Source organism: Pogoniulus pusillus, unplaced genomic scaffold, assembly GCF_015220805.1.
Source record: "Pogoniulus pusillus isolate bPogPus1 unplaced genomic scaffold, bPogPus1.pri scaffold_64_arrow_ctg1, whole genome shotgun sequence".
In the NCBI taxonomy this organism is placed as follows: domain Eukaryota; kingdom Metazoa; phylum Chordata; class Aves; order Piciformes; family Lybiidae; genus Pogoniulus; species Pogoniulus pusillus.
The window spans coordinates 448858-462047 of NW_026974714.1; positions in this window are offsets into that span (position 1 = coordinate 448858).

Consider the following 13190-nt stretch of genomic DNA (forward strand, 5'->3'; position numbering starts at 1 on the left):
AGGCTCTGGCTCTGCTCTTGCTGGAAACAGCCTGAGCTGGGACACAGTTGGGAAAGCACAACTCCTGCCCCAGTAGTGCCCAGGGGCAGCAGGGCTGCTGGTGGCACCAGGCTGCTGGTAGCCTGGGCTCATTGAGGGCAGGGATCCAGCCAGAAGCACCTTTAGAGTCCAGGGATCCATCCGGAAGGATCCTGAGAGATCATGAATTCATCCAGAAGAGCCTTGAGTGTTCAAAGGTTGATCCAGAAGGTTCCTGAGAGTCCAGGGATCCATCCAGAAGGATCCTTAGAGTCCAGGGATGCATCCAAAGGATCCTGAGAGTACAAGGATTGATCCAGAAGGATCTTGAGGGTTCATGGATCCATTCAGAAGGATCCTGAGAGACCATGGATTCATCCAGAAGAGTCCTGAGAGTTCAAAGATTAATCCAGAAGGATCTTTAGAGTCCAGGGATGCATCCAGAAGGATCCTGAAAGTCCAAGGATCCATCCAGAAGGATCTTGACAGGCTGGGGGAGAGGAACAGTGCCAGCTCCATGGGGATCACCAAGTGACAGTGCAAGGTCCTGCAGCTGGGTCAGGCCAAGCCCAGGCCCAGCTCCAGGCTGGGTGCAGAGTGGGTTGAGAGCAGCCCTGAGGAAAGAGGCCTGGGGGGGGGCTGGGTGAGGAGAGGCTCCCCAGGAGCCAGCAGTGGAATCATGCATGGGAGAAAGCAGGAGGCTGGGAGGGGGAAGCACAAAACCTGTCACACTTTATGATGCTTTTTCAGTTATGGGGACAAAGACAGAGGGCAGGGGTCAAGGAGAGGGGGTTGGGGTCAAGGAGAGAGAGGTCTGGAGCCGAGGAGAGAGGGTTGGGGGCAGGGACAGGGGATTGGGCTCAAGGAGAGGGGATTTGGGTCAAGGAAAGGGGGATTGAGGTCAAGGACAGGGGATTTGGGTCAAGGAGAGAGGATTTGGGTCAAGGAGAGGGAATTGGGGTCAAGGGGAGACAATTGGGGTCAAGGAGAGGGGATTTGGGTCAATGAAAGAGCACTGGGGCCAAAGAGAGGGGTTTGAGGTCAGGGACAGGGGTTTGGGGTCAAGGAGAGAGGACTGGTGCCAAGGGGAGGGGACTGGTGCCAAGGGCAGAGCAGACATTCTGCACTCTGAGGGTGCTGAGGCACTGGAATGGGTTCCTGGGGGGGCTGTGGGCAGCTCAGCCCTGTGTGAGCAGGCAGGGTGAGGCCCCAGGCAGCCTGGGCTGCAGGCAGGTCCCTGCCCATGGCACTGGAGGATCTCTAAGGTCCCTTCCAACCCAACCCATTCCATGCTCCAGTGTAACAGAAACAGGCTCTCAAGCCTCAGCTTCTGAGACCTCCTGCTTGGAGCTGAGCCCAGGAGGGAGCCCCAGGGGGCTCTGCCTGTGCCAGGGATGAAGGCTCTGGGTGAGAAGGAGGTGCTAAGGCTGCCAGCAACAACCCAGCAATTACGGCAGAGCCAGCAGCAGCCTCCTGAGCTGCTCCTCTTTATCATCTGCTCTTGGAGGGACTTGAAAGGAGTCCCTGCCAGGGGGTGTGACCTTCTGGGGACAGGGAGCCTGGGGGGGGTGTCAGCCCTGCACGGAAACGAGGCCAGCAAAGCCATCCCCGTGTCCTGCCCAGTAATTACAGGGAGACTCCAAGCCTTTGTCTGCCTTTAGCAGCTCTGTCTGCAGAGGCTCTTTGTGATGCTGAGCATGGAAAAGAACAAACCAAACCAGACCAGACCAAAACAAACCCAAACCAAACCCAAACCCAAAACCAAAACCACCAAAATACCTGGGAGGGGAAAAAAAAAGCATCCTTGGATGGTTTGGCCTGGAAGGGACCTGCAAAGGTGATCCAGCCCAGCCCCTGCAGCCAGCAGGGACATCCTCCACCGGAGCAGGCTGCCCAGAGCCCTACTGAGCCTCACTCTGAGAACCTCCAGGGATGAGGCCCCAGACACCTCCCTGGGCAGCCTGTGGCAGTGTTCCAGCACCCTCATGGTAAAGCTTCTAATGACACTCAGGGCCGGGGACTCCACCACCCCCCTGGCTGCTTCCAGTGCCTGCACATTTCCTGATGTCCAACCTAAAGCTCCCCTGGTGCAGCTGGAGGCCATTCCCTCTTCTTCTACTTGGGAGAAGAGATCACCAAATGCTCTCCCTGTTCAGCTGAGGAGCAGCTGGAAGCTCCTGGAGTGCAACCATGAGGATGTCCTGGACAGCCAAGCTGGCTCTGGGACATTGAGGATTCCACAGGAGGAGCAGGTCTGGGCTGGCAGGCAGTGCCCAGCAGGCAGTGCCCCATGGGATGCTGCTCTGGCTTTAAGAACTGAGATCAAAGAATCACAGAATCAGGCAGGTTGGAAGAGAGCTCCAAGCTCAGCCAGTCCAACCTATCCCCCAGCCCTAGCCAGTCACCCAGAACATGGCACTAAGTGCCCCATCCAGGCTTGGCTGCAACACCTCCAGGCATGGTGACTCCTCCACCTCCCTGGGCAGCCCATTCCAATGCCAATCACTCTCTCTGCCAACAGCTTCCTCCTAACATCCAGCCTAGACCTGCCCTGGCACAGCTTGAGGCTGTGTCCCCTTCTTCTGTTGCTGCTTGCCTGGCAGCAGAGCCCAACCCCACCTGGCTACAGTCTCCCTGCAGGTAGTTGTAGACAGCAATGAGCTCTGCCCTGAGCCTCCTCTTCTCCAGGCTGCACCCCCCCAGCTCCCTCAGCCTCTCCTCACAGGGTTTGTGCTCCAGGAGTGCAGAATTCCAAGGGACTTGGGATGCTGCTCTGGCTTTAAGAACTGGGATGTCTTAGCCATGGAGTGCAGAATTCCAAGAGAGCAGATAGGGCAGGAGGTGGACACTGGAAACTGCAACCCTTTGGTATTTCATTCCCAACATTCCTGCACCTCCCTTCCCTACAGAAGCTGGCAGCAGAGGCAGCTCCTGCCCCTTTTGCCCTCTGTCCCTGCTCCCAGCTGGACCTTACCTCTTGTGGCAGAGGTTTGTGCTCTGCCTTGGTCCTGGCAGAGTTAATTCTTGCTGCAGGCCTGGGCAGGAGGCATCTTTGGGATGGGGGTGGAGGGGTTAGGGTGAGACTTAGGGTTAGGACTGGGTTAGGATTGGGTTAGGGTTGGGTTTGGGTGGGGGTTTAGGGTTGGATTTGAGTTAGGTTTATGGTTGGGTTAGGATTAAAGTTAGGGTTAGGGTAAGGGTGGGGTTTGGGTTTGGTTAGGGTTAGGATTAGGATTAGAGTTAGGAGTAGAGTCAGGGTTAGGGTAAGGGTGGGGGAGGTAGTGTTGGGTTAGGGGTAGAGTTGGGTTAGAGTTAAGGAAAGGGTGGGGGATAAGGATTGGGTTTGGTTAGGGTTAGAGTGGGGGTTTAGGGTTGGATTTAAGTTAGGTTTATGGTTGGGTTAGGAGTAGAGTCGGGTTAGGGTTAGGGTATGGCTGGGGTTTGGGTTGATTAGGGTTAGGATTAGAGTTAGGGTAAGGATGGGAGGTTAAGGTTGGGTTTGGGTTAGGCTTGGGTTGGAGTGGGGCTTTAGGGTTGGATTTGAGTTAGAGTTATGGTTGGGTTAGGCTTAGGGTAAGGGTGGGGTTTGTGTTAGGGTTTGGTTAGGGTTAGGATTAGATTTAGGGTTGGGTTAGTGTTGGGGCTAGGCAAGGCTTAGAGGCTTGGGGCCCTGAGCCCTGGCTTGAGTGAGGTTTCTTGGGCACTGTTTTCCAATGAGCCCTTGGGCAGCCCCAGGGTGGAGGTCTGGTGCCAGGCAGTGTTGGGTCTCCTGCTTGGGCCTGTGCTGCTTTGAGCAGTTGGGAATTGTCCTTCCACTCAGACTCCCAATCCTGCCTGCAGCTCCCCTCTGGGGAGAGGCAGAAGAGCTTCTGGCCCCAGCCTAACGCCCTCCCTGCTGCTCAAAGGAGAGGAAGCCTCTGCAGAGGGACCAGGACAAAGGGGACAAGGATGCCTTTGTGTGGAGGGTGCTGCCAGGACGGGCACCAGAGCTGCCCAGCTGAAGCTGCTGGGCGTGAGGAGGAGGCAGCTGCGTGCCCAGGCACCGCCTGGCAGCGGCGTGAGGAGGCAGTGCAGCCTCGGTGGCATCCTGCATTCCTGAGGCCCCACTCAGAGCAGCTCCTCCTGAGAGCTGCAGATTTGCCTGGCCATGGATTGCTTCTGTGCTCCCAGCTGGCCACAGAGTCCTGCTGGCACAGCTGTGGAATGTGGAGGAGTCACTGGGAGGCTTCCCCCTGGATCCTCTCTGTCCTCCCTCTGCTTCCTTCCCCCAGCCATGGGGGCAGCTGATGGCTCCCTGTGACCTGGCTCAGAGCATCCTTAGAACCACAGAGCTGTGGAGGCTGGAAGAGACCTTGGAGGTCACCAAGTCCAAGCACTCACCCAGAGCTCCCAATCCCACCCCCGCTGCTAAGACACCTCCACTAAGCCCTGTGCCCGGGCATTAAACCCTGTCCCTGGGCACTGAACCCTGTCCCTGGGCACTCAACCCTCTCCTTGGGCACTAAACTCTGTCCCTGGGCACCACCTACAAGGAGGTTGGGCCAGGTGGGAGTTGGTTTCTTCTTCCTTGTGTCTGGTGATCAGATGAGAGGAATTGGCCTCAGGTTGCCCCAGAGGAGGCTCAGGTTGGCCATGAGGAACAGTTTCTGTCCTGGGCACTGGCCCAGGCTGCCCAGGGAGGTGGTGGAGTGCCCATCCCTGGAGGTGTTCCAGAAGCCTGTGGCCATGGTTTGGAGGCCATAGTGGGGTTGAGTTGCTGGTTGGAGTGGATGACCTTGGAGGCCTTCTCCAGCCCAAACCACCCTCTGATGTTGTGTCCTGGATTTGCCTGCAGTGCAGGCTCCCAGGTCTGGAGCAAGGGTTGGTGCCAGTGGCCTGGGTGGATTTCAGACCCAGTGTGGGCACAGCTGGGGTCACCCCAGGAGGAGCTTCCCAGAGCAGGAGGTTTAGGTCCACAGCAGAAGAGACTCCACCTCAGCAGCACAGTGAAGCCCAAGCATGACTCTGCACCCCCAGAGGCACACAGCAGGGCACAGCTCAGCACCCCAAGGTGTAGCCAGCACCACCCTTGCTCACCTTCACCTCCCTGATCTGGTTTGCAGCCTTGCAGAGGCTTCACCCCCGGGAGTGCAGGTCACATCCCCGTGGGCTGGCTGAGCTGTGGTGCAGGCTCAGGGTTGCTGCTGCCTGCTCTGCCAGCGTTAGGTGGCTGTGGCAGGAGAGCTGTGGTCAGCAGCAGGGAGGCAAACTCCCCTTGGCCAAACTCTGCTCTTTCCCTCTGGGCTGGGTGGCCCTGCTGGGGACAACCACCTCAGAGCTTCTCCTCCAAGCTGCCACCTCTGCAGTGATGCATGCCCAGCTCTGGGGCTTGCTTTGTGTGTGTGTTGGTGGCCAAATGAATCACAGCAGTGACTCCAAGCACTCATTAGGGTGATGTGGACATCCTCTAGGAGCTCTCTGCCTCCTGTCATCTCCTCAATCTCAGTGTCCATCTGGAGACCTTAATGAGTAGCTGCTGCTCACTGCAGCATTGTTGTTCCTGCTGCCTCACCTTGCTCCTTTCTACTCTGCTGAGGCTGGGAGCTGTGTCCAGGACCCACCTCATGCCCCCAGGGGCCTGCAAAGTCTGACTTCATCTCCAGGTTCTCCAGGGCTTGGTGACATCACCAAACCAACCCTCTGTTGGATGGTCCCAAGCTTTCTCTCCTGCACTCTTCATGCCTCCAGCTTCAGCTTGGTGCAGGACTCCAAGGCTAGAGCTGGTTCTGTCCTCTTGGGCCTGCTCTCTGGGGAGCCTCTCCCTCCCCTTGCCCCCTGCCCAGGGTGATGCTTTGGGGTTCATAACATCACAGAATTGTTGAGGCTGGAAAAGTTCTCCAAGCTCATCCAGTCCAACCAGCACCCAGCACTGCCATGGCCACCAAACCCTGCCCCCATTGGTCAGCTCTCAACCCCTCCAGGGATGGGAACTCCACCACCTCCCTGGGCAGCCTGGGCCAGTGCCTGAGAACCTCTGCTGGGAAGGAATTGTTCCTCACACCCAACCTGAGCCTCCCCTGCTCCACAACCTCCCTGGAGGTGCTCAAGGCCAGGCTGGGTGAGGTCTTGAGTGACTTGTTCCAGTGGGAGGTGTCCCTGCCTGTGGCAGGGGCTTGGAGCTGGCTGAGCTTTGAGCTCCCTCCCAGCCCAAGTCATTCTCTGGTTCTCTGTGTCAGAGTCACAGAATGGGTTGGGTTGGAAGTGACTCCAAAGCTCAGCCAGCTCCAAGCCCCTGCCACAGGCAGGGACACCTCCCACCAGCACAGCTTGCCCCAAAGCCTCATGCAGCCTGGCCTGGAACACCTCCAGGGAGGGACCAGCCACAGCCTCCCTGGGCAAAGCTGTGCCAGGCTCTCCCCAGCCTCACTCTCCAGAATTTCTTCCTCCCCTCCATCCTCTTCACCTCCCCAGAGCCCCAGGACAGGCTGCAGCAATATTTCCAACCCCAAACCCCAGAGCTGCTTCTTGAGGTTGCTCTGGACCAGGGTCACCCACCTGGCCCCAGCAAAATGCTCCCAGTGCCACCCCTATGCCCTTGGCATGGGGCTGCCCTCCCTTTGTGATGGCATTCCCAATGGTCAGCCCGTGGCTGTTGTGCTTTCACCATGCCAATCCCACCCCCTTAGTGCCCAAAGGGTCCAGCAGCCAGCCTGAGTGCTGGCACAGAGCTGGGCAGGTGATGCAGAAGTGCCTCATGGATTCCTCTGCAGAGAGAAGGCAGCAAAGGAGGAGGCCACTGGTGGGGGTTGAGGGCAAAACCTTTTTGCCTCCTCCAAAATCAGATAGGAAGAGGTTGGGAATGCTGCAACAAGCTGCCCAGAGGTGTAGCAGTGGAGGTTCCATCCCTGGAGATATTCCAGGTCAGGCTTGATGTGGCTCTGAGCAACCTGCTCTGGTTGGAGATCACAGAATCAACCAGGTTGGAAGAGAGCTCCAGGCTCAGCCAGTCCCACCTAGCACCCAGCCCTACCCAGTCACCCAGACCATGGCTCTAGATGACCCTGCTGGCTGCAGGGGGCTGGACAGGATGAGCTGCAGGGTCCCTTCCAGCCCAGTGCTCTCCTTGATTCCATGAAGGACCTGGGTCAGCTGATGACACCAACCACAAAGGAGACTTCAACAGCTATGGGTTCATGGAATGGGTTGGGCTGGAAGGGACCTTCAGCATCAGCCACTTCCAACTCCCTTGCCATGCCCAGGGCCAGCTCCCAGCCAGACTCAGCTGCTCAGGGCCTCATCCAGCCTGGCCTGGCACAGCCCCAGGCAGGAGGCAGCCACAGCCTCCCTGGGCAGCCTGGGCCAGAGTCTCTGCCTCCTCTGCTGAGCAGCTTCTGCCTCAGCTCCACTCCAGCCCTGCTCTGCCTCAGCTCCACACCCTTCCCCCTGCTCCTGCCTCACCCCCCCTCAGCCAAAGGCTCTCTGCAGCCTTCCTGCAGGCTCCCTGCAGGCTCTGGCACAGCTCTCAGCTGCTCCTGGAGCCTTCTCCTCTGCAGGCTGCACCCCCCCAGCCCCCTCAGCCTGAGCTCACAGCAGAGCTGCTACAGCCCTGGCAGCATCTTTGTGGCCTCCTCTGGGCTCCCCCCAGCAGCTCCTGAGTCCTTGCGCTGGGGACAGCATCACTGGAGGCAGGGTTGGAGGTGAGGTCTGAGCAGAGGAGAGCCCAGGGGCACAATGCCCTCTCCTGCCCTGTGCCCACACTGCTCTGGCTGGGGACAGCAGAAGTGGGATGGGGACAGCAGAACTGAGCTGGGGACAACAGAACTGGGATGGGGACAGCAGAACTGGGATGGGGACAGCAGAACTGGGATGGGGACAGCAGAACTGGATGCAATCCAGAGAAGCTGCCTCGTGCTGCTGCTGGCATCCTGCCTCCTGCAGCCAAGCAGCCAGAAGCCACAGCAGCTCTGCCTGGAAGCCACAGCTCTGCATCCCCCACACGAGGAAAGAGCTGCCCAGAATGTGACAAACTTGTCCCAGGTGTGAGCAAATTGCCCTGAGTGAAGCCCAGGACCTGCTGCCAGGGCACCAAGCACAGCCAGCGCATCCCAGGGGCTCCCAGCAGCTCTGCCTGACAGGTTGCTCTCTGCTCCTCACATGGGACATGGCCCTTGGGAGAGATTCTCTTCATGCTGCTGCTCCTCTTCTCATCCCTGCTGCTGACCTGGGTGGCATTGGCCAGCCCCAGCCCTGCAGGAAGCTGGCAGAAGGAGGGGGAAGGTCTTGGCATGGTCTGGGCTGGCAGCGCTGTGGATGCAGCTGGGCAGGTGGGCAGTGAGCTCTGGCAGCAGCCTGGGAGGGCTCTCAGGGAATTGTCTTCTCCAGCTTTTCTTCTTGCCCCAGAGAGGCAGAAATGGACAGGGATGAGCCAGGCTGAGGGAGCCATGGAGCAGCCCAGGCCATCAGCTCTGCCCTGGTCCCCACACATCCACCTCCTGCTTTGATGTGGGAGCAGAATTAAGCTGCAGTTAAGGGCCCTGGGAAGAGCTCCCTCAGGAGAGCTGGACCCAGGGAAAGCAGAGGGAGATGTCCCAGGGCCCTCATTAGCCATTTCAATGGTGGCTGCAGGATCCCTCTCACAGGGAGCCACAAAAGTGCCCAGGCTGCAGGGAGGGAGAGCAGCAGTGAGGCCAAGCCTGATTCCCCAGGAGGGGGCTTCAGGAGTGGTTGTCTGCCCAGGAGGAAGCAGGCTTGGGGGGCTGGAATGGGAGCAGCAGCTTGGAAAGTGCCCCCCAGGCTCTCCCTGTCTGCAGGGATGGCTTAAGAGGACCCAATCTGGGGAGGTGATTAAGCAGAATTAATTAGTCCTGATGCACCTGGGTCCTGTGTGCATCCCATGGCAGCCCCCACAGCCCAGGCACTGCTTAGGCCAAGGACTTCCAAGGTTTGCTCACACAGACCTGGGTGGGAGCTGCTGCCCAAAAGCTCTGCTGGAGCCCAGCAGCCTGAGAGCAGATTTCATGGAGCCAAGGAGCTGCTGGGGCTCCCTCCTGGGCTCAGCTCCAAGCTGGAGATCTCAGAAGCTGAGGCTTGAGAGCCTGTTTCTGTTACACTGGAGCATGGAATGGGTTGGGTTGGAAGGGACCTTAGAGATCCTCCAGCGCCATGGGCAGGGACCTGCCTGCAGCCCAGGCTGCCTGGGGCCTCACCCTGCCTGCTCACACAGGGCTGAGCTGCTCACAGCCTCCCCAGGAACCCATTCCAGTGCCTCAGCACCCTCAGAGTGCAGAATGTCTGCTCTGCCCTTGGCACCAGTCCCCTCCCCTTGGCACCAGTCCATTCCCCTTGGCACCAGTCCCCTCCCCTTGGCACCAGTTCCCTCTCTTTGGCCCCAATCCCCTGTCCCTGACCCCAGTCACCTCTTGACTCCAGTCCTCTCTCCTTGACCCAAATCCTCTGTCCTTGGCCCCAATCCCCTCTCCTTGACTCCAGTTGTCTCCCCTTGGCCCCAATCCCCTTTCCTCAACCCCTACCCTCTGTCCTTGCCCCCATAACTGAAAAAGTATCTTAAAATGGGGCAGGTTTTGTGGCTTCCCCCTCCCAGGCTCCTGCTTTCTCCCATAGGGACACTTCCTTTGCTCTCTGCTGTACAGAGCAGCCTGCTCCAGGAGTGCTGCATAGGTCCTGTGCCAGGCACTGTTGTAGGGCAGCATTGGGCTCCTCCAGGGCTGGAGCTGTGCTCCTGGGCAATGCCATTCAGCAGATGATCACAGAGTCCCAAAGCCAGGGAACTGCTGAGGCTGGCAGAGCCCCTGGAGCTCCTCCAGCCCAGGCACTGACCCACAGCTCCCAACCCCACCCCTGCTGCTCAGCCAGCATCACTGAGCCAGTAATCAGCACCACTGAGCCCCTGCCCTCAGCACCACTGTCAGGTGGGTTTGGAGACCCTCCAGGGATGAGGCCTCCACCACCTCCCTGGGCAGCCTGGGTCAGTGCCTGGGAACCTTTGCTGGGCAGAGTTTGTTCCTCATGGCCAACCTGGACCTGCCTTGGTGCAGCCTGAGGCTGTTTCCTCTCCTCCTGTCACTTGCATGCAGCAAGAGCCCAGCCCCAGCCTGGCTCCAGCCTCCTCTCAGGGCCTTGCAGAGCCCCAGAAGGTCTCCCCTCAGCCTCCTCCCCTCCACATTAAACAACCTCAGCTCCTTCAGCCATTCCTCCTGGGAATTGAGGTCAAAGCCCTTTCATCCCCCTCTGCTCTGCCCTGCTCAGCCCCCACCTGCAGCACTGCCTCCAGCTCTGGGCACAGCACCACAAGGACCTGGAGCTGGTGCTGGAGAGGCTCCAGAGGAGGCCAGCAGGAGCAGCAGAGGCTGCAGAAGCTCCCCTGTGGGGCCAGGCTGGCAGAGTTGGGGCTGCTGAGGCTGCAGAGCAGAAGGCTGCAGGCAGAGCTTGGAGCAGGCTGGCAGGAGCTGAAGGGCTGCAGGAGAGCTGGGGAGGGAGTGGGGAGAAGGGCTGGGGGGGGCAGGAGAGGGCCAATGGCTTGGAGCTGGGAGAGGGGAGAGGGAGAGAGGAGAGGAGGCAGAAGTTGGTGGGAGTGAGGCTGGGCAGAGGCTGGCACAGGCTGCCCAGGGAGGCTGTGGCTGCCCCTCCCTGGCACCATCCCAGGGCTGATGCCCTGAGCAGCCTGTGCTGGTGGAGCTGTTGCTGGGCATGGCAGGGGCTGGAGCTGGCTGAGCTCTGAGCTCCCTTCCAGCCCAACCCATCCCATCCCCTGATCTGTGAACCTCTTCCTTGTCAAGACCAAGGTCATCCTCTTGCCACAGCTCTTCAGACACTCTCTGACCCTCACCCCTCCAGGACCCAGCATGGAGACAATCAGAGAATGGTTTGGCTTGGAAGGGACCTTAGAGCTCAGCCAGTTCCAACCCTCCTGACATGGGCAGGGACACCTTGACAAGGGCCTCTAGGGACAGGGACACATGAAGGAGGTCCCTGTAAAGAGGACATTTCCACCTGACTCGAGCCAGTGCTGCCCCTGTGTGTGCCCAATGAAGTCAGCCCCACTGTAGCTCTCCTGCTAGGCCAATCCCCAGCAGGCTGCTGCCCCTCTGACGTCCGTGCAGGCAGTGCTCAGGCCTCCAGCCTGTGCCTGGGACTGGCTTGGGGACAGCTCAGCAGATGCAAACCACAGGCACTGCCCTAAGCCTCTGGTGGGCAAGGCTGGGCACCCAGAAGCAGCCTCTGCTTAGGGCACCCAGGAGCAGCCTCTGCTTAGGGCACCCAGGAGCAGCCAGAGGCTGAGGTGCAGCCTTGGTGCCTTCAGCCTGTGTGGAAGCAGCCTGGCAGCAGGGTCCATGTCAGAGGGGACCCCAGGCCCTTCAGCTGGTGCAGGGACTCACAAGAGCAGGGGCTTGGAGGGTCTGCAGCCTTCAGATGCTCAGCACAAGGAACCCCACGATGGGTGGCCAAGCGGAGAAGTGGAGGGCAGCAGGACCTGGCCCAACGCAGAAGCAGATTGCTCTGAGCTGGGCAAACTGGCAACTGCTGCCCTGAGGGGTGAGATCTCTGCCCTCTGGCCATGGAAAGAGCCACAGCCCCTCTGGGTGCTCCTGACAGAGCCTGGAACTGGGTAGCTCTTGGTCACATCCCTGATGCTTTGTCTGTGCCCAACCACAGCTGCACCAACCCAGTGCCAGAGCAGGACTAGAGCCTCCTGTGCCAGACACCTGGCAACCTGGCTTCACCCTGCCCCCTGTGCCAGCCACCTGGCAGCCTGGCTTCACCCTGCCCCCTGTGCCAGCCACCTGGCTTGGCACAGCCCCAGGCAGGAGGCAGCCACAGCCTCCCTGGGCAGCCTGGGCCAGAGTCTCTGCCCCCCCTGCTGAGCAGCTTCTGCCTCAGCTCCACTCCAGCCCTGCTCTGCCTCAGCTCCACACCCTTGCCCCTGCTCCTGCCTCACCCCCCCTCAGCCAAAGGCTCTCTGCAGCCTTCCTGCAGGCTCCCTTCAGAAGCTGCTTTAGGCCACCCCTCAGTGTCCTCTGCTCCAGGTCTGGCTCCAGCCCATGCACCAAACCATCCTCTGCAGCTCTTGCACCAACACTCCAGCACAAAACCACTGCCACCTTCCACTCACTGCTGAGAGGTGCTGGGGCTTGGGTGACCTCAGGCAGAGCAACAGGGAAGGGACAGTGCCCAAAACTTCCTCTGCTCTCTCCAGCTGGGATTGAGATGGTAATGGAGGTTGGGACTAAGGTGGAGGTGGAGATTGGAATTGAAGTTGAGGTTGAGACTGAGATGGAAATTGAAACTGAGGTTGAAATGAAGACTGAGATGGAGATTGAAACTGAGGTTGAAATGGAGACTGAGATGGAGGCTGAAATTGAGGTTGGGACTGAGATGGAGATGGAGATAGAGGTTGAGACTGAGGCTGAGTTCAAGATGGAGATGGAGATTGGAATTGAGATTGGAGTTGAGATTGAGTTGAAGGTGAAAATGGAGATGGAGGCAGACATGGACATGGAGATGGAGGCTGAAATTGAGATTGAGTTGAAGATGGAGATTGGAATTGAGATTAAGGTTGATGTTGAGACTGAGTTGGAGATGGAGATGGAGGTGAAGATTGAGACTGAGCTTGAAGTTGAAGTTAAGTTTGAGTTTGAAATTGAGTTGGAGGTGGAAATGGAGATGGAGGCTGAGATTGAGACTGAGCTTGAGTTTGAGATTGAGTTGAAGGTGGAGATGGAGATGGAGAGTGGAATTGAGATTGAGGTTAAGGTTGAGATTGAGATTGAGTTGCAGGTGGAGACAGAGCTGGATCTGGATCTGGAGGCTGAGGATGAGCTGCACGGTGGAGATATTCAAATGAGTGTCCTCGGACACTTGGACCAAGGCACTCAGGATGCAGGGTCATGACTGCAGGGATAGGGCTGCAGAGTTATCACTGCAGAGGTGTCACTGCAGGGTTGTCACTGCAGGGTTATCACTGCAGGGTTATCACTGCAGGGTTATCATTGCAGAGGTGTCACTGCAGAGGTATCACTGCAGGGTTGTCATTGCAGAGGTGTCACTGCAGAGGTATCACTGCAGGGTTGTCACTGCAGGGTTATCATGGCAGGGTTATCACTGCAGGGTTATCATTGAAGAGGTGTCACTGCAGAGGTATCACTGCAGGGTTGTCACTGCAGGGTTATCATGGC